Here is a 22,551-nt window from a genome sequence, read left to right on the forward strand (position 1 = left end):
ATCTGTCATGTAATGATGCCTTAAAATTAAAGTAAAATAGGAGGATCCCGATTGTTACTGAGTTCTGCAGTGGAGCATAGGCTTCAGTCCACAAATATTTGTGGTTTACTTTTGCTTATATGGTACCAAAGATTGGTTCATACTTCATCAATGTCATCCATCCTAGGTATACCTCAGCCTCCACTGACTACGTTCAAGTCCCTTCCCGTGTATATACGTTTATTTTTTGGGACTCAAACGTGTGGTTTGCTGCACTTTAGTCCAGCTAATTAAATGACCCAAATGTAGTCACTGCGCCATGGTATACATCGGCATCCCAATCTATGTCTAGGATGGACCACATTAACCCAGTTGGATCCCAGCCTATAATATTCTGCGGTGCAGTACAGAGGCTGTCCTGACTCACATCAGTCACAGTCCCTAATGGGGCTCAAAATCTTATTGTCCTAGCTCACACACCAACTGATTCGGAAGCCAAAAGTGTATGTTTGGAGTGTGAGAGGGGAAATATGAGGATCCCAAAGAAACCCACAAAACATTGGGAAAACCTACAAGTGTTGTTAAACCCTGGACCAAAAGGCCGCAAAAGCAACAATACAAACGATTAAAGGGGTACTCCGGTGGAAACTTTTTTTTTTACTAAATCAATTGGTGCCAGAAAGTTAAAAAGATTTGTAAATGACTTCTATTAAAAAAATCTTTATTCTTCCAGTACTTTTTAGCAGCTGTATGATAATGAGGAAATTCTTTTCTTTTTTCTTTTCTTTTTTAATTTAGTTTTTGTCTTGTCCACAGTCCACTGTCCGTGTCAGGAACTGTCCAGAGCAGGAGAGGTTTGCTATGGGGATTTGCTCCTGCTCTGGACAGTTCCTGACACGGACAGAGGTGTCAGCAGAGAGCACTGTGGACAAGACAAAAAATAAATTAAAAAAGAAAATAATTTCCTCTGTAGCATACAGCTGCTAAAACTGGAAGGGTGAAGATTTTTTTTTTTATAGAAGTCATTTACAAATCTGTAACTTTCTGGCACCAGTTGATTAAAAAAAAAAAGTTTTCCACCGGAGTACCCCTTTAAGCCACCATATTATTTCTGAAACATTTTTACAATCCTACGACAAAGAGTTTAAAATGCCTAAATCTGGCATAATGTAGCAAAAACCTCCAAACTCCACAAGGACTTGAATCTGCGCAGAATGGATGAGGAACAAGATCACTAGGCGATTTATTTGGAACAACGCGTTTCGACGCCAGTCCTGGCGTCGAAACGCGTTCCATATAAATCGCCTAGTGATCTTCTTGTTCCTCATCCATTCTGCGCCGATTCAAGTCCTTGTGGAGTTTGGAGGTTTTTGCTACATTTGCTACACCGTTGCGGTGGTGGGACTGGCTGCATTGTGGAATACCTTTTACAGTGTTGTGCCTGACTTTGCACAACCTATTGGGTAAGCGCATCCGATAATATCGGCTTAGTTATATTACCCTTTTAATGCACTATGAAGCGCTTCTTGTCTTTTTACATGTAAATCTGTCATAATAGGAAACCTGAACATTATGACTATGCCTATATGGGTGTAGGTGGTCAACACTTCCACAATGGTGGTGGTGCGCGAGGCAAAGATGCTATAATATATAAAGAAGGCCCAGCACTCACCAAGGTAGATGCAAGAATGTGAAGTTTATTCACATAACTGTCCACATAACTGTTCTTGCATCTACCTTGGTGAGTGCTGGGCCTTCTTTATAAGTCATGCCTATGCTCCACTAATCCAGGTGCATTTCCATTTTTTTTCTATTTGCTTCTGTTCCCTTGAAACTGGTGTAAGTAGATTCAACGCCCGCCCTGTATGTTAATGAGTGCATAGATTGTCAACTAGGAGGTCATCACAGCTCAGGTCCATGCCCCATTGAGAACTAAGCTGTGGCAACCTTTCTTTAGACCAGTAAGACTCCGCCGCTAAACATCTTAAGCACTATCCAAAGGATAAGGAGATAAGATGTCAGATCAGTGGGGTCCCGCCGATGGGGCCCCCTGCAATCTCCTTGCTGCACCCGGCATTCGTTTAGAGCACCTGGTGCAGCATCGGAGGCTCGTGGCATCACTGCCGCACCCCCTCAATGCAAGGCTCTCATAGACTTGCATTGAGGGGGCGTGTCTGTGATGTCACAAGCCTCTGCCCTGCATCACCAGTCATTCGGTGTGGAGCAAAGTTTTCTCTGTGCACTGGATGTCTGGGGTGCCGCAGCCGGGATTCCTCAGTGCCGGGACCCCCGCGATCAGACAACTTGGATAAGATGTGTAGGGGCAGAGTACCCCTTTAAAGATATGACACTAGTCCTCTAGGGCAGTGTTTCCCAACCCAGTCCTCAAGGCACACCAACAGTCCAGGATTTTAATTTTTCCCTGTTCTATTCCAATGGAGTAACTGGAAAAAACCTGGAATGTTGGTGTGCCTTGAGGACTGGGTTGGGAAACACTGCTCTAGGAAGACCTTACTGTTACTTAAACAAAAAACCTTTCACGTATTATAGAGACATGTCAAAATTTTTTATCAATCAGGGTCACCCCCAACAATCACTGGAATGAATGAGGAGAATTGCTTAGCTAAGCGCATCTATCCTCCCAAAAAACTGCAAAGAAACTGTCTCCATAGACTTTCGTCTACTGCAATGAAGAGAGAGAAGAGCTTAGCTGCACTCTTCTCTCTGCTCATTCTCACAATCGATCAAAACTTTTTACATGTCTCTGAATAGTAAGGCTTTTAAGGGGTTGTCCAGGGATTTATTTTTATGTTTAAATGTAGTTAGTCTAGGGTACAAAAAAAAAGTGTATTCGCCTTCCAAGATGCCTCACTGCTGCTGTGCGTGATCCCTTCGACATGGAGACGTACCAACTCAGCCAAACACTGCCTTAAAGGAGAACACCAGAATATAAAAATTGTCTCTATACTGCCGGCAGAAAAAAAATAAAGATGTACATACCTTCCTTCGCTCCTCCGGTAACCGTCTCCGGTCTCCGCCGCGATCCTCTTCCTGGTTGCCGGTCATCCGCGAGTCATACTGCACTCAGCCAATCACCGTCCTCAGTGACGTCCCGACTCGGCCGGCGATATGCTGAGCGGCAGCGTGAGAACGCTTCAAGACACAAAATTCTTCACTACACCAGCACCTGCCGCTCAGCCTATCGCTGGCCAAGATTGGCTGAGTGCAGTATGACTCGCTGACCACCGGCAACCAGGAAGAGGATCGCGGCGGAGACCGGAGCCGGTTACCAGAGGCCCCGGGGGAGCGAAGGAAGGTATGTACCTATTTATTTTTTTACTGCTGGCAGTATGGAAGACAAGTTTTATATTCTGGAGTTCTCCTTTAAGCAGGTTACTACTGCAGGCACTTAAAGGCTGAGTGGGTACTTTATTGTCTTGAGACATTACCAGCAAGTGGTGTGCAACAAGGACTGGAGGACAGTGGGTAAGGGACTATTTATTTTTCTTCTTCAATGCCTGGCTTGGAAAACGCTTTCAAAGGGGTACTCAACCCCTAGACATCTTTCCCCTTGCCAAAGGATAGGGCATAAGATGTGTGATTACGGGGGTCTCACCGCTGGGACCCCCCACGATCTCCCTGCAGCACCCGGCGGGTGCTGCAGGGAGATCGTGGGGGGTCCCAGCGGCAGAACCCCCGCGATCAGACATCTTATCCCCTATCCTGTGGATAGTACCCCTTTAAAGCATTACCATCATTAAGTTTTGATCGCCCGGCATCTGAAGGGTCAAACCTCTCACCGATCGCTATAACCTTGTTATTCCCAAATAAAATGTCTGTACTCTCTGTACAAAATGTCTTATAGCAGAATTAGCAGTTTTTCACAAATGCATCCATCCAACAAATGGGAAAGGTAAAGTCATTTTTCACGAAATAATCTGGTGTTTCTTGGGATAGAATTGCTTTGTTGCCTGTGGAGGAGATTGAGGGAACAGACACAGCTCATGATAAAGGAGAAGTAAGATCTCACTATGATCCCTCTCCTGTAAAGATTGATAAGCTTCACCAAGAAATAGCAGCTACAACTATGGAGTTCCCACTATTGTTGTCAACTGTGCAGAGATATATGTGAAAACAAGAACACACTATAGGGCACGATATACAGTCATGGCCGTAAATGTTGGCACTCATGAAATTCTTTGAGAAAATGAAGTATTTCTCACAGAAAAGGATTGTAGTAACACGTTTTGCTATACACATGTATTGCTATACATGTTTATTCCCTTTGTGTGTATAGGAACTAAACCAAAAAAGGGAGGAAAAAAAAGCAAATTGGACATAAGAGACATAAAAAAAAACAAGACTACATTTTGCCAAAATGAACTTGCGTAAGCCAAAATCCTTCTGGGAAAACGTCTTGTGGACAGATGAGACCAAGATAGAGGTTTTTGGTAAAGCACATAATTCTACTGTTTACCGAAAACTGAATGAGGCCTACAAAGAAAAGAACACAGTACCTACAGTGAGATATGGAGGAGGATCAATGATGTTTTTGGGTTGTTTTGCTGCCTCTGGCACTGGGGGCCTTGAATGTGTACAAGGCATCATGAAATCTGAGAATTACCAACGGATTTTGGGTCGTACTGTACAGCCCAGTGTCAGAAAGCTGGGTTTGCGTCCGGGATCTTGGGACTTCCAGCAGGACAATGACCCCCAACGTACGTCAAAAAGCCCCCAGAAATGGACGGCAACAAAGCGCTGGAGAGTTCTGAAGTGGCAGCAATGAGTCCAGATCTAAATCCCATTGATCACCTGTGGAGATATCTTAAAATTGCTGTTGGGAAAAGGCGCCTTCCAATAAGAGAGACCTGGAACAGTTTGCAAAGGAAGAGAGTGGTCCAACATTCCGGCTGAGAGGTGTAAGAAGCTTATTGATGGTTATAGGAAGCCACTGATTTCAGTTATTTTTTAAGGGTGCCAATAATTTTGTCCAGCCCATTTTTGGAGTTTGGTGACATTATGTCCAATTTGCTTTTTCCCCCCCTCCTTTTTTGGTTTAGTTCCAATACAAACAAAGGAAATAAACATGTGTATAGCAAAACATGTGTTACTGCAATCCTTTTCTGTGAGAAATACTTCATTTTCTAGAAAAATGTCAGGGGTTCCAACATTTACGGCCATGACTGTATGGGCCATTACCTTTTGATCTGTGATTGGTATTTGGTGAGCAGGTAATGTGCTCTAGGCACAAGACCACCATGTGCCTTGGTTGGAGATGCCTGCATCCAACCATTTACAATTGCTGGGATGGCAAACGACAATGCAAAGAAGATCCAAGGAGAATCCTGGACATAGCCAAAGATGGGCAGTATTTCCTGGCACTTCCAGGTGCCACCGATTTGATAGAACCGATGGCCAGAAAAGTATTATAAAAATAAAAAAAACATTAATTTCAATGGGACAGCTGACATTTAATGTGTATGAGGGAGTCGAGATGAAGAGCTGTCCACTACCAGCATTGAAATCACATGGTCCTTAAAGGAGTTATACAGTATAAAAAAAAACTTACTGGGACCCCCATGATCTCCCGTATGGTGCACCGTTCTCCTCTTGAACGGAGGTGTGTCAACCACGGTACAAAGCTGTGGCTGACACCCCCTCCATGTATCTCTATGAGAAAGCCAGCAATACAGTGTTCGGGTATTTCTGACTCTCATAGAGATGCATGGAGGGGGCGTGTTGGCCACAGATTCGTGCCATAGTCTACATCAGTGTTCCCCAACCAGGGTGCCTCCAGCTGTGGCAAAACTACAACTCCCAGCATGCCCAGACAGCCAAAGACAGAGTGCCAGGTATGAGATTGATGGGGGGGTCCCAGTGCTCCTGTGGATAGGGGGATATGTTTTTTTTTATACGGGACTACCTCTTTGAAAGGGTTCTCGAGTGGAAAACTTTTTTTTTTTTTTTTTAAATCAACTGGTGCCAGAAAGTTAAACATATTTGTAAATTACTTCTATATAAAAATCTTAACTCTCCCAGTACTTATCAGCTGCTGTATGCTCCACAGGAAGTTGTGTAGCTCTTTCCAGTCTGAGCACAGTGCTCTCTGCTGACACCTCTATCCGTGTCAGGAACTGTCTAGAGCAGAAGAGGTTTGTTATGGGGATTTGTTCCTGGTCTGGACAGATTCTAATACGTGTCAGCAGACTGGAAACATTTACACAACTTCCTGTGGAGCATACAGCAGCTGAAAAGTACTGCAAGGATTAAGATTTTTATATAGAAGTCATTTACAAATCTGTTTAACTTCCTGGCACCAGTTGATTTAAAATTAAAAAAAAAGTGTTTTCCAACAGAGTACCCCTTTAAGTCTGGGTCATTAACAGATAGCAACACAGGCCGGTTCACAACCCATTTACTATTGAGTACCCTCAAAGCCTAATTTCAACCCAAGGAGATGAAGGCATTCTATTATTTATTCGATAATCTTTAGATATTTTCAGGGACTCCTAACCAATTTCAACTGGCTCTGAATCAATGGCAACAGGCGAGGCCGATAACCAAACTCCATAGGCCCTGACTTCTGTAAGACGACTATAGTGGGGCTGTTCTTGCATATGGATAAGAATACTTCCCAGCATTCCTTGAGACTCCAATGTAAATATATTTTCAATTCTGTTATGCTAAATAGGTGTGGATTAAATTAGGACAAATAAGCATCCCCCCCACCGTCTGCGCAAATTTAGCAAGTAACAGCCAAATCGAGCGTGGCTAAACAATTCTCTTATCTGGCAGCGCGTCTCATCCATTAATGGAAATGTTTTGTTTACCGTATTTCTAGTCTGAATTTCATTTCCATGGAAAAAGATAAGACATGAAGAATGAGGAGCCTTCTTCTAACAGCCATTTAGGGCATGCAAAGCTGGCGGCATGTGATAAGGAGGTGACATAATGCTGGCGCCATTCAGCTGCCCATTAATTGTTACATATGTGCCTATAATCAATATGTGACCGTATTATTGCCACCTCAATAGGCAGAAAATAACAAGTCATTAAAGACATCATTATTACAGTCATTACGCTGGTACAATTTCCCTCTTTTTACAAAAAATTTCATCTGCAAAATTAAAAATTGACATAAACAAATGGCCGAAGCAATATGGTCATTTCTGCAGAGAAGTGGCAGCGCCGCGTCTGTCTGTTGACTACAAAAGCTAAATAACAAATTCTATTGTAAGTGTATACATATATGTTTTATCCCACATCATTCAGCCTTGAAGTGCCACAATGATATTGCAGCAGGCTCTAAGACTCCTGCTGAATAGCAATTTAAGTGATTGATAGAAATGCTATTTACTTGTAGGACCATTCATTCTGGACATTATTGGGAGTCCCGGTGTTCAAATCCTACATATATCCTTTTGGTTTAAAAGATATCATTGGTATAATGGACAAACAAACACACGGAGCGCTCCCTGTGTGTAATCATAGGCAGAACAGAGTGGGCAGAGAACTGGTAAAGTGCTCGCTCACCTGGTAGTGTTGTGCTGAGGAGGCACAACACCCTGGATGCATGTATAGGAGAGATTCGACTGTAGCGGCTTCAGACAAGGGCGGGCGGAGATACAGACAGGAAAATGGAAGCTGGAGATCGCGCTGTCGAAGGAGCCACTTTAGTCCAAGATGTATAAACAACAGGTTATTTTATTGATGTACAGAACACGCAACGCGTTTCAAGACCAACTGGTCTTTTCATCAGGCGTCACGAGCGGGGCGCGGCCCTTACGTCACGAGCCTCCAGCACTGCGTCCAACGCTCTAAACGAACGCCGGGTGCATCAGGAAGATTGCAGGGGTTCCCAGCGGTGGAAGCCCCATGATCAGACATCTTATCCCCTATCCTTTCGATAGGGGATAAGATGTCTAGGGGCGGAGTACCCCTTTAAGTGTATGGATAATCATGATTGTGGGACTCAAAAGTGTAGTTTACCATGTTCAACCGAACAAAGTTACTAGTAACTACATCCGTTTTGTTTCTCAGCCATACTTTGTCGATGGCACACCACAGTATATGTTGGCATACGTTCTGGAGACAGTTGATATAAAAAAAAAGTAAAAGTTTTTTCCTGGAATACCTCTTTAAAGTCTAGTTCCATTGCAAGGGGATACCCCATCAACTGTTTAAAGAAAGGGTATAGAATGGCAAGGAATACCAGAAGAGATCGGGCACTCCATGAGGACAATGTAGACAATGGTTCCCCACAAGTGATACAGTTCATTGGAACTTATGACTCCTACTCTGCGAAGGCGTTAAGAATTTGTAAGAGGCACTGGAAGGTATTGACCATGGATCCAGACATGAAAGATGTAATCGGAGATAGACCAATGATTACATACAGACGTGGCCCTAATCTTAAAGACATGCTGAGATCCTGACTGGTTTACTCACATGTATGTAAGAATTGTAATTTCTGCAAATATCTACCTACTGTAAAAACTTTTCGGAATCCCGTGGATGGCAGGAACTATGAAGGTCAGACAGTTCATTAACTGTAAGAGTAAAGGAATTGTATGTCCAGAAGCAGCCCAGTAACCCGAGCACAGATGTGCAGGAGGAGTGAGAGCGGTGATTATCCTTTGTTTCTACTAAAAGAATTGTATTTGCTGTTAAATGCAGCTTGATAAATTGTACATAGGGGAAACCATCCAGGAATTCTGTAGGAGGATATCCCAACACCTGCGCACTATTAGGAGGAAAGAAGAAACACCTCTGGCCCGTCAACTTAAATGGGCACTGTCATGAAGTACAAAAATTGATATGTTGTAGTACTTAAGTAATACAACATATCTCTAATATACTTTAATAAAAAAAAAAGTGATTTTAAACAAGTTTAAAATCACCTTTAAATTCGGCCACTAGGGGTCGCCCTCCTAGTGGCCGAATGCATTTGGCAGGGACGTCACTACTGAATTTCGACTCATTGAAGACTGGCAATAAGTCGAAATTCAGGCACTGCAGTGCTCGCTCCCGCCTGTCAATCGAACAGGCGAGAGCGAGCACGCTGATAGCTGGGGCTGCGCGCATTGGCTAGCTCCACTGGCGTTCCCACACGGCGTATTTGCTGCTGCGTATTTTATTTTCTCTGTTGAAGTCAATGGGTAGGAAAATACGCAGCACCAAATACGCAGCAAATACGCAGCAAAATACGCCGTGTGGGAACGTACCCTTAAAGCGATTAAAACATTTTTTGAAGCCAGGTAGGGGGTTAGGGCTAGATTACTACTAGGTAGGGACATATTAGTTTATATAGTACTTGGTGGGAACTACACTTTAAACTTGGCCGAAAAGGGAACCTGGATTCATTACTATTAAAAGAGGAAGCCAAGTGGATCTACAGACTCAAATGTCTGAGCCCTCCAGGCTTAAATTTATGTTTTTCTTTCTCAGCTTATTTGTAGATTCAGCTTGATTGTAGTGCTGACTATTCAATAATGATTTACTTGCATAAAGGGGTACTCCAGTGGAAAGTTTATTTATTTTTTATTTTTTTGTTCAAAATCAACTGATGCCAGAAAGTTAAACAGATTTGTAAATTACTTCTATTTAAAAAAAATATTAATCCTTCCAGTACTTATAAGCTGCTGTATGCTCAACAGGAAGTTGTGTAGTTATTTTCAGTCTGACCACAGTGCTCTCTGCTGACACCTCTGTTCATGTTAGGAACTGTCCAGAGCAAGATAGGTTTGCTATGAGAATCTGCTCCTACTCTGGACAGTTCCTGACACGGACAGAGGTGTCAGCAGAGAGCACTGTGGTCAGACTGAAAAGAACTCCACTCCCTCAACTTAATAGAAGTAATTTACAAATCTGTTTAACTCTCTGGAGCTAGTTTTTTTTCCACCAGAGTACCCCTTTAATAGTGAGGCATGATTATGCTATGGAGACTTATATTGTGATAGAGACATTTGGGAAGGGAATGATTCACTTGTGTTATTGTGGAGGGTGTAAATGAGCGAACACGATGTCCTTGATGGGATTTGAATTCGGCTACTGAGCCACCGTGCTGCCCAGTAAATTGCACAGGGGGAAATGTAAGTAATAAGGATTACAATAGGTAGGAGATCCAGTAATAGGAGTGGCTCTGAGTGGCAAGGAACATAAATGATTGGTGAGAATAACTCAGTCAATCTCTTTGATTTATCAACTTTGGGAATTGGAGAGAATCGCTGTCCATCACGAGTATGGAATTTTATTGGATTATGTGTGTGATGTTATACTTAGTTACCTTAAAGGTAATTGGCTGGGTCTGGCAACACATCTAGTATATCGGTAACCATTGGACAGGATTGTTCCCTCCCTCAATAGGTCATCGACAAAGGATATACAAGACCAAACAGTCTCCATTTTGGCAGCCATTAGCCCAGACTTCTGAGGAAGCTCTGAGGAGTGAAACATGTCGGGGGGGCTATTTGTCTGAGTTTTAAATAAGCCTGTGTCACCGGTCATATTTTATTATACTTGTTGTTGGGACTGCAGCCATCAACACTATATATGATGTGATACTCCCAATACTATACGATCGTGGGAGCATGCCCTCATGTCACAGTGACTTATCCCTATTACAGTTGGACTGGTGACACGGGTGTTTAAAAAACATTTTTTAATAAACACATTAATAGAAGTAATGTTTTAGGCTGGGATAATAAGAAAAGTATTCTGGTAATGGGATTTGTTGGTTTAAGTTGTAACTTACCCTTATCCCCGCTGGGGCATTATTTTGCAGTTGTAGCAGCGGAATTTCCAAGCGGAAAATTCCTGCGATATTGCGCTAGGAAATTCCACTGTGTTACCATAGTCTAAATACGTTACTGGAATAGGAAAGGTGTTGAAGAGGATCTAACATGGGGAACTCTATTAAATAATCGCTATTTTTTATAAATAAATAATGAAATAAAAAGTTGTAAAAAAATATACATATATTTTTTATGGGATGCACCATTTATATAAAAAAGTGTAGATTCATCACAGGAGTTTGGTATAAACTTCTTTTTCAGCAACAGAGCAAACCAGTGAGATCTCAATAGTTTTCACGTGATGGGGTCTTAGTGCCCTCACTGATAGATATAGCCAGGTGACGTCTATATATAGCTGGCAGCGCGGCTATACTTCCTTGCCCATTTACCGAGATGGAACGAGCACAGAGACAGGGAGGGAATGCGCTGCCATGCACTTACCCAGGCTATATCTAAAGATCCGAGGGGGTCCCAGCTCTGAGAACTTGACCTACATAACATGTCAAAAGTTTTTCTAGAAGACAATAACACTATCAATAACTGGATATAAGAATATCTCACCACATAACAGCTGAAATGATGGGGGGTTGGCTGTGATCTAATGTACATGGTCTTGGCTTTACTATACCTAGAGAAGAATTTTTTGAGCAAACCCAAAGTCTAGCAGAAGACAATGACGCTCATACTGTATATAATCATAGGCGCGCCAATGTGGGGAGGGTAAATAATTCCTTTAGAAGTAATGCACTACATTTCTGGTCATTTCCTGCTCCACATTAGTAAACATCAATTACAGCATATCGCATTATGATGGGAAGTAATCTTTCTGCTTACCGATCGGAACAAATCTATAATGAGAGGTCTAAGTCAATGTGGATGGAGCCAGAACTGTAGTGTTAGTGATTTAAATGATATGCAGTTTAGCCAATAGATTAGCCATAAATGAGATGTTACAGCAGAAATATCCACAATTATCTGTTATGTATACAACCTATGAAGCCAGGAATTTGGAAGTTCTAACTACGATCTACATGAAGCTGTGATAGGACATATACACTTTATGGACAAAAGTTGCAACACCTACAGGAGCTTTAAAGGGGTACTCCACTGGCCAGCGTTCGGAAGTATATGTTCTGAACGCTGTTTTCTCGCTGCAGGGGTCGGCCGCGCCCCTTGTGACATAACAGCCCCGCCCCCTCAATGCAAGTCTATGGGGAGGGGGCGTGACGGCCGTCACGCCCCCACCCATAGACTTGCATTGAGTGGGCATGGCGTTGATGTCACGAGGGGCATGGCCGACCCCCGCAGCGTGAATACAACGTTCGGAATATTTATTTCCGAACGCTGGCCAGTGGAGTACCCTTTTAAGAATATCCCATTATGAATCCATAGGCTTTAATATTGAGTTGGTCCCCCTTTGCCAGCGAAGAAGCTTCTAGGTGTCTGTGGGGAGGGAGTGTTGCCCATTCATCCAGAAGATCATTTCTGAGGTCAGACACTGACGTTGGATAAGAGGTCCTGGACTGCACTCTCCATTATAGTTTGTTGGATGGGGTTGAGGTCAAGGCTCTGTGCGGCCAGTCAAGTCCAGCTTCATACAAAAAGACTACCCAACACCAATCCTGAGGAAGGCTTTTACAGCAAACCCCAATGTAGACCAAGGATCCCTCCTCACCCCACACTCAACTAAGACACCTGTTGAAGAGTCACATTATGACTCTTACTTCATCACAGAACAAAAATGAGAGATCTTTGAGAAACACTGGGGAATTCTTCTCCATGACCCAATCGGCTCAGGAACAAAAAGTCACCACAAACATCGCAATGACTCCCACTCTGGGCTCATACAGAAGCTGTGTCTGGTGTCATAGCATTAGCCATGGTTGCTTCCAAAACCACCTCAATTACTTATGGATTCAAAACTCATGTGAACTGCGGCTCTACCATTGTTGTATACCTGCTCGAATGCAGCTGCTGCCTATAAGTCATCGGTAGGAGGCACAAACTCTGTGGAAACACCTGGACAGACATTACTGCCTCCTTTGTATTTTATCTCCTCAGAGGCAAAGAACAGACAAGCTCAACAAACAAAAGAGCGTACAGGATCTTCAAAATTGGGAGGATATTCCATGATGGACTAAACTATAAAATTATGATATTTTTCAGTTTTTTTCCCCCTGAATGTTATTCCTCACCTTACCACGCAATCTTTTTCCATCTCCCTGGCCCCCTTAAACTCACCATCCCCTTCTCTGACCCTACGAACTCTTCCCATCCCTCTTCCCCAGCCCCTGCTCCTCATACTCAACTTATTTGTTCTCCATCCCTTGTTTCTACAATTCACATCCATTCACCCTCCCATGGTTCAATGTTTTTAATCTATTTCCATACTATGTCTCTCCCCAATCTTATCCCCCCCATTACTTCCTTACTCACATCTTCATACCATCCTCTTCTTCTCTAGTCCTTTCTTCTCACTGTCTTCCGTTCCCTAGTACCTGTCCTCCCCTTTTTCCTACCACCCCCACTTCCGACTCTTTTCCATCCCTTCCCCTCTCATGCATTCAAATACTTATAGGTTTGTATTTACAGCACATTTTACATATATCTTAGTACAAATAGACTGTATAACTTTTGAAGACAATCATTTCTGTACACACCATACATGTACGGTCATTTGTATAAACACATATTGATGACTGGCCATTTACCAAGCAGTCCAATCTATAAATCATTTGCATAAACACATCCTGATGATTGAGCTTCTACTTAGTGGTACATGCAAGGAGTAAATTACAGCCTGTCAGCATGGCTTTGCATCTAATATAGTCAACACCATGCACTGTTCTCTTGTAGGCCCTTTTCTATGCTTGCTTTAGTTTACTTTTATATTTTTGATCACCTAAAGCTGGTTTTCATGCACCATTTTAATGTATTAATACACTTTTTATTCCTTGTGTATTTTAGCTTATTTATATGCTCTAGATATTTTGGTTTTCTTCTACATCTTATATATTTTATGTAGCGATTTTTTGGTAGAATTGAGGAAGCTACAAGTAAGCACAGAAACGTGTTGTCCTTTCACCTGTACACATCAACAAATATTGTGCTTCTACTGTAGTGGAAATTCTATATGTTGATACCGCAAAGATTTTAAGAGCCCCCTTTTCTACTGGTTTTATTTACTTTGCTATCCATGACCAGAGTATTGTCAGATTGGGTCCCAGTGCATTATACTGTTACATGGCATCCATAGAGTTGTGCCTATTCTTTGCACAGCCATACACGGTTAGTGGACACCTATGGTATGGTGGTTGGGCCTTGATCACCATAATACTAAACAAGAGAATGCCGCCCCCCCCCCCCCCCCCGCCCCCCCTTCCTGCTTTGTTCCTTTCACTCGTCCACCATTCCCAGGTGGGACTAGGTTGAGATGATGACCAGTTCCCAGTAGTAACAGATGTTGTTCCAAGCTATACTGGGTCCATGACACTATACAACTGACTATCCCACCCAGGGCCAGCTCTTCCCTGACTAAGTCTATGTATAAGCCTTTTAGCTTCCAGCCATACCATGCAACATCATAATTAGGGTTGCCACCTTTCTTGCAAAAAAATACCGGACATGCAAATTTGCATAATTAATTATAGATGCGTGACATCACAGGATACACATATGCGGGGAAAATTTTGTCCTTTTCTGACCCCGATGACTTTTTTATTTCTCCTTATACGGGCCTGTATGGCTGTGATCTGTAGTTTTTAACAGTACCATTTTTGTTCTGATTTGACTTTTTGATCGCTTTTTGTATTAAATTAAATAAAGTACAACTCCCAGCATGCCCTGATTAGGGATCGTCCGATTATCATTTTGGCAGATGTTATCGTCCGATATTCACGATTTTGGACGTTATCGGTAATCCGATAATGCCCCGTCCCCCGCACCGCCCCGGCCATAGACCGCCGCCGCCACTGCCCCATTGCCTCCCCCATTCCCGGTTTTATAATTACCTGTTCCCGGGGCCCTGGCTCCTGCGGCATCCTGTGTTACGCTGTGCGCTGCGCAATGACGAGTGACGTCCACAATGCGACGTCACCGTCAGTGCGCACAGAGACAGCTCAGGAGTACGCCGCCAGAGCCAGAAGTAGCGCGGACCCCGGGAACAGGTAATTATATAACCGGGAATGGGGGAGGCAATGGGGCAGCAGCGGCGGCGGTCTCTGGCTGGGGCGGTGCAGCGCGGTGCGGTCACGGTGATAGGACTCAGGAGGACCCCAGGACAGGCAGGGGGAGAAAAGCGGGTGGCGGCGGCGGTCTCTGGCACCGCAAAAGCCGCTGCAGTTCATTGATTTAAAGCGCCCGCTTTAAATCAATGATCTGCAGCGGTGTCGCTGAGGGGGTGGGGGAGATAAATAGGCGATAACTTATACCGGAATATCAGTATAAGTTATCGGCTATCGGCACTAACCTCCACAGAGTATCGGTATCGGCCCTAAAAAAATCGATATCGGTCGATCCCTAGCCCTGATACAGCCTGTGGCTCAGCAGCTGCCCCAAACGAAAACTACAACTCCCAGCATGTTGGACTATATAGTATAGGTCAGTGTTTCCCAACCAGGGGTGCCTCCAGCTGTTGCAGAACTACAACTCCCAGCATTTTGGACTATATAGTATAGGTCAGTGTTTCCCAACCAGGGGCGCCTCCAGCTGTTGCAAAACTATAACTCCTAGCATGTTGGACTATATATAGTATACAGTATAGGTCAGTGTTTCCCAACCAGGGGTTCCTCCAGCTGTTGCAAAACTACAACTCCCAGCATGCCCGGAGCATGCTGGGAGTTGCAGTTTTGCAACAGCTGGAGGCAGCCCTGGTTGGGAAACACTGGCATAGTATATGGTGCAACATTCCGGGAGTTGGAGGATTGGTTGGATAAATACCGGCCATTGCATTGTCAGTATTTTTAATATAAAAATACTGGCAGGGTCGCCAAAATACAGGCCAGGAGGCAAACCTAATCACAATGTTATGCAAAAACAGTATAAAACAGAACCAATAAAGAAAATATCCGTGATATAGGACTCAGATGGACAACACCCAACCACAGGCCCTTCAGGCATCCTATTGGTAGACTGCAGTAAATTAATTGCATACACATACAGTAGCTTAATTATTATGACTTACACGAAGACTCCCCCACTGTTTGGCTGCAGTAAATCATGTAACTAGTACTGTATCTACATTCACTTGAGTGTCGTCCCAAGTGCCGCTATACCATATGCTGCCTCTCAATGCTAGACAGACTTGTTCCTCCCGCTCAGCCCACAAGAAACCATGTATAGATAGCATTGTGATGTCCCAGTACAGGATATAGTCCCGTACAGTACTTAGGCCTAGGGGCTCTCCTGCAGTGTCTCCCCGCATTGTGTTATCTGTATATTAGTGTTTTATATGCCGTGAGATCCCCATAGACCACAATGGGCCTATTTCATAGGCCCATTGTGGTCTATGGGGATCTCACGGCATGTAAAACAGTAAGATAAGCAGAACCGTCTCTGCAGCACAGTGGAATGGGAGACCAACACTGGTTCAAGTCCCGGGGTGGGACGGAGTGTTACAGTGTTGTGGTTAAACTTTACTTTCCTGGAAAAGCTGCTGAGTTGCCCATAGCAACCAATCAGATTGCTATCTGTATGTTAGGTATAGAGGACCTTTGAGTTAGTCACATGATGTTGTCACATGTTTGTTACCCAGAGAGCACCAGCTAACCAGGTGACCTGCAGCTTGACCTATGGGCTTCTTGCTCAGCCCCCCTTTATAAGAGGTGCAGCCATTTCAATCTTTCTCTTATGACTCCTGCTGAGATATAGTAAAGACCAGATGTCTCAGAGTCAGTGTCCAGCACACTTGGAGGCCTCAAGCCTAAATTACAACCGCAAGTCAGTAAGTCAAGTCATCTCTGTCTGCTGTCACTATCTACAGTCAAGTCAAGTCTATTGTAGTCAGCGTGGCTGAGCTGAAGTCTGTCCAAACACTGCAAGTCCCAGCAAGCTGCAAGGTCCCCTACGTGTTACTGGTCACCTCTCTGGGATTCTGGCCTAGCTGTAAAGACTAATACCATCTGTCTACCTCAGTAACGCTACCGTCAACCCTAACCTGGTCTTGGACTATTATTACCCTGCCTAACCTAGGGATAGCGGTGCTAAGGTTTGTGTGGTTACCGGGAAAACCACGCCCTGGCGTCACAAACATTTAGGTGTTAATACCATCTGCCCCTGGGCTACAACATCTGCCCCATAAACCTCATTGCACCCCAGTGGCACACCACAGCATGAAAAAAAATTATTTAACACAAGTGCAAGTTGAACAATGAGAACGGTGTTCTGATAACATGGATAGTATTGTACCTGTCACTATCTTCGAAGGTCATCATGGGTATATAGAATATCTGTTGCGTTATCGACATCACCGCTTAGGATTCCGATGAGGTGTGATAAGTAAGGTAAGTAGCTTAAAGGGGTTATCCACCATATGGTGATTTTAGTACCTGGCAGACAGTAATGGACATGCTTAGGAAGGGTCTGCGCGCTTGTCTTGGGGCTAAATGGCTATGTTGTGAGATTACCATAACACTGTGGCTAGCTTTTTGTGAACTAGTATTTCCTGTTTGCCTTTTTTTTTTCTACAAATCCCACAATTCCATTTTCCTCCCTCCCACACATCAGCCACCCCAGCCATTGAAACATAAATGAGCTGCATCCATTCAAAAGACCTGTGGTTTTCAATCAGGGTGCCTCCAGCTCTTGCATTAGTTGCAGATTGATCTCTCTCCCACCAAGCGATCGCTCCACCCATTGAAGCAGACAGGCTCCCTGTCATCAGCTGACTAGTGAGTCAGGTCTCGGCCGCATTGCAACCTGGGAAAAATCTGAGACAACAGTCACTTTGTATGCTGTTAAAAATAAATATTGGGGTGAAAATCACAGAAGAATTCTGAGAAAACCGTCACTCACAGGTACAGACACTATAATATGAACTACACTAACTTTACAGCCCATGTAGCATAATCAGATAATAAAAAAAAAATTCTTGAATACCCCTTTAAGGGCTCAACTTTCCATATGGCTAGAATGAATTCATAGAAGGCTTGAGATGTAACCTTAGTAACATGGACTGAATTCACACCACAATACAATAACTGTGTCCTTTTCCTTCCTTCTCATATTCTCTGTGCAACTATTTTGTCTTATCTAGAGATGTCAAGTTGACCCATTTAATCTTGATATATTTGCCTGGGTGTCCCACTGATCCGGTAATACATTAGGGCTGTGATCACTTAGTAATGTGAGGGACTTGTCTTAGACCAATTAATGTCTTAATATAAGACCTGTGCAGAAAGAATGCCACCGGCAGACGGCTATCTCTGGAGATACAAGGCCCAGGCTAATGTCTCCTCTCCGGGGAGCACAGAGGACTTTTCTTTATACACGTATGAATTACCACATGGCAAAAGATAGATAAATAAACACATAAATAAGTAAATAAATAGATAGATAGAAAAAAAATCTATCTATCTACAGAAAAAATAGTGGAGTAGCAGCACAACCAGACAGAAAATGATAAGGTGGTGCAGGCGGCAAATTGTCCTCAGTCACAGGTACATACTGTATCCAGACAAAAGCAAAAATGGCTGCAGCACTCAAGCTACGGTGAACAAAATAGGTGGAAGCTTTATTCCATGGTAAAATACAGATGCAACGTTTCGGCCGCCAATGCAGCCTTTTTCAAGCATGATGCATGAAAAAGGCTGCACAGGCAGCCGAAACATTGCATCTGTATTTTACCATGGAATAAAGCTACCACCTATTTTTTTCACCGTATCTTGAGTGTTGCAGCCACTTTTGCTTTTATTTATCTATCGGTAGTCAACACATATGAAGGTAAATGCTTGCCATGATGATAAATATGGTGCAGGCTACTCTACAGACACATACTATCATATGGGTACGTTCACAGATGTGGATTTTCGCAGCGTATTTAGCTGCGGATCCGCTGGTGAAGGCCCCGCTCTATGCTGGCTTTACATGTGCCTGCTGGTAGCGGCAATACGCCGCTACCAGCAGACACAGTGCAGCGATGTGCGCGGCGTACTCGCACATCGCGGCCGCTCTCCCTGCTCTGAGCTAGGCAGAGAGCTCCCGCGAGTATACCGCGACTCGCACATCGCAGGGTGTCTGCTGGTAACGGCGTATTGCCACTAAGAGCAGGCACATATAAAGCCAGCATAGAGCGGGCCTTTACCAGCGGATTTGCAGAGTAAAATATGCTGTAAATCCGCGCATGTGAACGTACCCTATCACATGGTAGTAAACCAGTATTAATAAATTGGCCCCAATAGGTCTATTCTTTTCCTAAATGCTATAGGAAAGAAAAAAGAAAAAAGGTGCGCTCCTAGTGCAGAAAGAAAAAAAAAAGTGGTTGGTACACTACTTACCAGATAGCGTTGTGCTAAGAGCACAACCCCTCAATGTGCCTGTAGACTCACTGGTGATAAGGAGGTCAGCTGCCCAAATGTCTTTCCCAAACAACAGAGGGTCACTTGGTAATATTCACTGCTCAAAAAAATGAAGGGAACACTAAACAAAAATTATCAATGGAAATCAAATTGAGTGGATTTGAGTCCATCAAAGTGGAAAACCCCACTACAGGCTGATCCAACTTTATGTAATGTCCTTAAAACAAGTCAAAATGAGGCTCAGTAGTGTGTGTGGCCTCCACGTGCCCGTATGACCTCCCTACAACGCCTGGGCATGCTCCTGATGAGGTGGAGGAGGGTCTCCTGAGGGATGTCCTCCCAGACCTGGACTAAAGCATCCGCCAACTCCTGGACAGTCTGTGGTGTTGGTGGATGGAGCAAGCTGGATGGATGGAGGTGATGTCCCAAATGTGCTCAATCGGATTCAGGTCTGGGAAACAGGCGGCCAGTACATAGCATCCTACATAGCCACATGAGGTCTAGCATTGTCTTGCATTAGGAGGAACCCAGGGCCAACCGCACCAGCATATGGTCTCACAAGGGATCTGAGGATCTCATCTCGGTACCTAAAGGAATGGCAGTCAGGCTACCTCTAGCAAGCACATGGAGGGCTGTGCGGCCCCCCAAAGAAATGCCACCCCACACCATTACTGACCCACCGCCAAACCGGTCATGCTGGAGGATGTTGCAGGCAGCAGAACATTCTCCACGGCATCTACAAACTCTATTACATCTGTTACATGTGCTTAGTGTGAACCTGCTTTCATCTGTGAAGAGCACAGGGCGCCAGTGGCGAATTTGCCAGTCCTGGTGTTCTCTGGCAAATGCCAAATGTCATGCATGGTGTTGGGCTGTAAGCACAACCCCCACCTGTGGACGTCGGGCCCTAATACCACTCTCATAGAATCTGTTTCTGACCGTTTGAGTGGACACATGCACATTTGTGGCTTGCTGGAGGTAATTTTGCAGGGCTCTGGCAGTGCTCCTTCTGCTCCTCCTTCCACAAACGCGTAGGTAGCGGTCCTGCTGTTGAGTTGTTGCCCTCCTATGGCCTACTCCATGTCTCCTGATGTACTGGCCTGTCTCCTGGTAGCGCCTCCATGCTCTGGACACTACGCTGACAGGCACAGCAAACCTTCTTGCCACAGCTCGCATTGATGTGCCATCCTGGATGAGCTGCACTACCCGAGCCACTTGTGTGGGTTGTAGACTCCATCTCATGCTACCACTAGACTGAAAGCACTGCCAGTATTCAAAAGTGACAAAAACATCAGCCAGGAAGCATAGGAACTGAGAAGTGGTCTGTGGTCACCACCTGCAGAACCACTACTTTATTGGAGGGGTCTTGCTAATTGCCTATAATTTCCACCTGTTGTCTGTTCCATTTGCATGTGAAATTGATTGTCAATAAGTGTTCCTTCCTGAGTAGACAGTGTGATTTCACAGAAGTGCGATTGACTATGAGTTACATTGTGTTGTTTAAACAGGTTATCCAGGAAGAACATTTTTATATATATATATATATCTATCAACTGGCTCCAGAAAGTTAAACCGATATTTGTAAATTACTTCTATTAATCTTAATCCTTTCAGTACTCACGAGCTGCTGAAGTTAAGTTGTTCTTTTCTGTCTAAGTGCTCTCTGATGACACCTGTCTCGAGAACTGTCCAGAGTAGAAGCAAATCCCCATAGCAAACCTCTCCTACTCCCGCAGTTCCCGAGACAAGCAGAGAGGTCAGCAGAGAGCACTGTGGCCAGACAGAAAAGAACAACTCAACTTCAGCAGCTGATAATTATTGGAAGGATAAAGATTTTTTTAATAGAAGTAATTTACAAATCTGTTTAACTTTCTGGAGGAACCAGTTGACATATATATATATATATATATATATATATATATATATATATATATATATTAAAAAAAAAAAGTTTTTTTCCTGAAATATCCCTTTAAGTGTTCCCTTAATTTTTTAGAGCAGTGTAATTTAAACAATATAAACAGATGTTTTAGACAGCTGTATCCATGTGCAGAATGTAAACCTTATTTATTTATTTATTTATATAGCGCCTACAGATTCCGCAGCGCTTACAATTATGGGGTACAAACAATTATCACAACTTCCATTAAAGTCTAATGAAAGTTGCGCAAACTGCCTAACTTCCGCCATTTTCGGCTGCCTTCGGCTTTTCTGACCATCTCTAGTGAAAATGTGAAATGGGACATCCCCTTAAAGAAGTGTTTACCAACCAGGGTGCCTCCAGCTGTTGCAAAACTACAACTTCCAGCATGGTCTTAGAGAAGACATAACACAAATGCAAGAACACCCCTATGGAATTGCTTTCTGAAATGCGTCTGAGCATCAGATTCCATTGTGATGTTTGTGGGTGACTTTAAATTCCATCAGCGCAGGCCGCTGTTTTATAAGATCAGTGGCTTAGCATAGTCTGCATCCTAAGTGTGCAGCCAGGTATGGCGGTGTGCACACAGCATGATAAATGTTCCCCTTCCCCAACACTAACACTGGCTGGGAGCTAATCTTGGTGGGAGCTTGATAAATGGATGTAACCTCTTGGTGAATCTCTGTACATTGATTAAACATTCTAGACTCGTGTTCCAGATAGTGCGGCTTCTGTGCATTTTCTATTGGGGGGGGGGGGGGGGAGCCACTTAACATTTATCTTCGCTCAAGTTTTAATTGATTTTACGTTCCGTCCCCCATTGCATCAGGCGATATTAGGGTAATAATTCTTACAGGCAGAATGATAAAGAGCATAGGTTTTAATAATCAACTTCCATTAGTATCTTCTAGCTCCTTTGCATACTTATGCGACTTGCGTGACACTCCTATTACATATCCGGGATAATGTAGAAGCTAAATATCCAGGGATTGTGGCAGCACTAGAATAATATGCTTATAATTTAAAAATGCATTATTATTACTGCAGAGCGCCATGAATCCGCTCATGTCAAAGCCGCAATGTATTAAAGCTGCCATAACATCATACAAAAATGTCATAAGTATTAAGGAGCTGCTAGTCCTGTGTGCGGATATATATATATATATTATATATATATATATATATATATATATATATATATATATATATGCGCAAAACTTACAGGACTCCTTTAGAAATAAAGGCATTGGTTAAATAGCTGTGAATAAAGGATTCATCCTGTACTATTGAGAAGAGATATTATCCCGAAATGTAAGAAAAAAAAATAAAACGCACGGTACAGTAG

The sequence above is a fragment of the Hyla sarda genome, chromosome 11 (assembly GCF_029499605.1).
Source record: "Hyla sarda isolate aHylSar1 chromosome 11, aHylSar1.hap1, whole genome shotgun sequence".
Classification (NCBI taxonomy): Eukaryota; Metazoa; Chordata; class Amphibia; order Anura; family Hylidae; genus Hyla; species Hyla sarda.